The 3,655-nt window shown below is 44.5% G+C and overlaps 1 long non-coding RNA gene across 1 annotated transcript; it reads right to left on the bottom strand.

Annotated features, from left to right (window-relative positions):
- Nucleotides 1-493: 493 nt before the first annotated feature.
- On the bottom strand, nt 494-1,561 carry LOC109734199 (uncharacterized). The gene is made up of 2 exons (XR_012203850.1): nt 1,308-1,561; nt 494-1,136 (listed from the first exon to the last, which is right to left on the bottom strand). It is a non-coding gene; the product is annotated as an uncharacterized lncRNA (long non-coding RNA).
- Nucleotides 1,562-3,655: the final 2,094 nt, after the last annotated feature.

Genomic DNA, 3,655 nt, shown 5'->3' with positions numbered 1-3,655 from the left:
AAACACGATAATATATAATCGGGTATTGTAGAGCTAATAGAGTGTCACCCAACCAAGTATCTTCCCAAAAACGATTGGCCACCCATATTCCTAGGATCAAGAATCTTATTGCCCATTCTCTGGCCAAAAAGGCTTTCTTGCGTAGATCTTCCTCTTGTTGCTCTTTCTTGTGCAGTAAAACCTCCAAATGTAATCTCAGAATGGCCTAGGAAGCCATTCCTTTTCCTTTGGAAAAACTTTTATTGGTACATTGTTAACTGTTTGGGATGCTAACTTTATAAAATCTAGCCCACCTCGAGGGCTTAGTTTGCCCAAAAGAAATTAGCTTCACACGGTAGGCGAGCATCTTCTTATACATGCATGAACTATGATGTGAGCATTGCCCATTCTTTCAGAAGGAGAAAACAGAACAAGAGTGAAAGCTATTAAATTCACCAGAAAGTGGTTCTTTTTCCCATGACCCGTATGTCAACAAGCAGCAAAATAAGGTGAGGATGTTGACACACACTTTCTTGCTAAAATCCACACAGCCACATGTAAATTGCCAAATGTAACACTGACATACATATAGTACAAGGTTAGCATAGCCCCCAAGCGTGCACATCATGCACAAAACTGCCCCTTCTTCGCATGAACTTCTCCTACCAGTAGTTCTTGCAAATCAGGACTAAACGTGATGGCCAGCTTGGATGCTAGATTAAGGTTGACCAGCTAATAATAAACTACCTAGCCAACCCAGGCATTCTTGTTCCATAATATTTGGGTCCCTAAGCTATATGTATCCTGCAAAGCCTGCAAATCTAGCTAACTAGCAGTAGTAGTAAATCAGAGAGCGGCTCTAGCTAGCTGAGTTTCTATAACTATGTACCTAGCTACGGGCCTGATTTAGGGTTCATCGTCGAGTGGCTCGTCGTTGTGGATGGGCTTTTTGCCCCTCGCCCTATACGCGTAGTCCTTCCTCAGCATGTCGTGCATCTCGTCGGCCGCGTCCCGCCGGTGCCTCCTCGCCGCGCGCATCTCCACCGTCCTAACTGGCCGTGAGCCGCCGACAGGGACGGCCTTTCCTGCATCATCACCAACCACATGCTGCCGGCCGACGGCGAGATTCAGGTCATCTTTTGCCCCGAGCACCGCCACTGCAGAGATAGTAGTGCCACGATTTAACAAGGGGTGGATGCAAATCTCAAAACCAACAAACAGGGGAAATATATACGGTAATACAGATAGAGATAGGTCGACCGGTGGAGACAGTAGTAATACAGATAGAGATACACGTCGATGTGTGGAGACAGTAGCAGGGAACTCACCATGGCGAGCGCAGGCAGTGGGAAGGTAGAGCGTGAGCAATAATGGGGAGAAGAGCAAGGCAACCACAAGGACTGCACTGCTTATCCTTCTGCGGCTCATGGTGTTCGATCTTTTCCTGTGTGTTTGTGTGTCAATAGGAGCTGAAGAGAAGGTACAGGGTTGGGGTTTGTTGAGATTTTATAGGGAAAGCAAAGGCCAGTGTTTTAGGCTGGCTTGCTTGCTAGCATGGGGTCTAGGGATAGATACGCAGTCAAAGCTAGCTGAGGATGGATACCTAGAGAACATCTGTTCTGACCGTACCACCCTCATAGTCTTGTTTAACGAACCCCCAGGCCGGAGCAGGACTTGTTTAATGGTATGATCCTGGTTGTGCCTGGTAAGTCTATACTATCAACCCAAAGCATCCAAGAGTAAGAGCACAAGAGCTAATCTCACTCTTCGCTGAGCCGTGTGTAAGCGCCGTATATTAATATATATTTTTGTTTGAAAGTTTGTATTTGAATATATGTGTGCCTAGCTACTAGCCTACTACTACTCCACAAGGCTAGGGCAAAAAGTCTACCCCTTTTTGTGTTGATGTCTTGCAAATCCAGCTATGCGCATACGCGCCGACGCCGGGTTCTTCTTGGCTCCTGGTCGTCGACGACACATTATCACCCCCGCTCAGTAAAATCATTAAGTAATAATGTAATATACTAGTTTCAAGTACACTGTCGCTGTACTTTTTCTGCGTTGTGGCCAAGTGGCGCAGTAGTTTTTAGTGCTTCGAATCTTGGTGAGAGTCGATCTATTTGGGACCGTGTACCACCTCTCTTTTTCCTGGCAAGCTCGGGTACACGATCATCGTCAGGAACACAAGTTCAGGATATTCGATCTGAATTCTGAAGTCGTCCCATAAAATTGGCCGGCCGTTGTGATGTGCAGGTGCCCAAGTTAAGGTGATTCTGCATTCAGCCGTACTCCCTCCGTCCTTTAAAGAATGTACTTCCAACTTTGTTGGAGCGTCAAAGTATCTTAAAGTTTGACCGAGTTTGTGCAAAAATTATCAATATTTATGAAACCAAAAGGTATATGATGAAAATATATTTTATCATGAATCTAATGTTCCTAGTTTGATGGCATAAATATTGATGTATTATTGTATAAATACGGTCAAACATAAAAATGTTTGACCTTCCAACAAAGTTGAAAGTACACTCTTCAAAGGACGGATGGAGTATGTGTAGGACTGAGATCAAAATTTGATCCCTCACGCCGATTCGTATCTTTCTAGTAGTATTAACTAGTAATTCTATAGTAACTTTCACCTAAAGTTACCGATCGACCTGGTCGATGGATGCTGCCACCGTGCCACGAGGCCGCTCTTCTTTTCTCCTCCGCCTCAGGTCTGGCAGGTGCAGCAGTGGCTGGAGCACGAGGGCGTGCTGCCCAACCAGGCGCGGAGCGGTGGGTGGCTTTTGGGGGGCGAGCTGCCTGCCTGTTGGTGGTGGTGACTGGTGCGGTTTGGACGCGAGGCGCAGGCGACGACGATGCATGCAGCTCGCGCGCACGCGATGCAAAGTCGGCCGGCGTGCATGCACCCCTTCCACCGCCGGCCGGCCACGTGCCGCCCATCGGACGACGCGAACGCTGCTACCCATCCCTGATTCCTCCGTCTCGCCGTCAAACATATACGCGCTGTACACAGAGCCCGCGAGTGGTGCTGCCCACAGCTGATTTCTTCTTCTTTTTTTGGGGGTGATTCTTCTTCTTTTGGAGACTAGTAAAAGATGCTCCCTCGGTTACAAACCAATTGAAGTTTAGGTTTGCCTTTGGTCAAACTAGTTTTAATTTGATCAACTATATACAGATAAATGAGATAAGATATACAAAATCAAATACACATAGGCAAACCTAAATAATTAAAAGAATCTTATGACCAAAATATTACCTATATACTAAAATTTCGGGTTTATAAATCCAAAATAATTAAAAGAATCTTATGAGTCTATTTTTTTTATAAATTGTTTGGATTGCTTACCTCATGTGTTACGTTTAGCTCCGATGTGTCACAAATCTCATGAGTCTACTTTAGTGTTCTAAATGTTAATATATTTCTCTATAGACTTAGTTAAACTTGAACAAGTTTGATTTAGGATAAACCCTTTTAATTATTTTAGAACGGAAGTAGTACATGCTTCCTAAGTCAAAATATTGTATTTTTGTTTTTAGACGGACTTTGGTAGAAGATGTGTAGCGCATATGACCAAATGTAATGTTGTCAAAATCATGCATCATTTACCTTTTTTTAACACAGTACGCTGACATTCATATACTATGAAGACATGCACACCCTATCCTTATGATC

This window comes from Aegilops tauschii, chromosome 2, assembly GCF_002575655.3.
Source record: "Aegilops tauschii subsp. strangulata cultivar AL8/78 chromosome 2, Aet v6.0, whole genome shotgun sequence".
NCBI classification, from domain to species: Eukaryota; Viridiplantae; Streptophyta; class Magnoliopsida; order Poales; family Poaceae; genus Aegilops; species Aegilops tauschii.
This window is presented reverse-complemented; position numbering and strand designations above follow the sequence as displayed.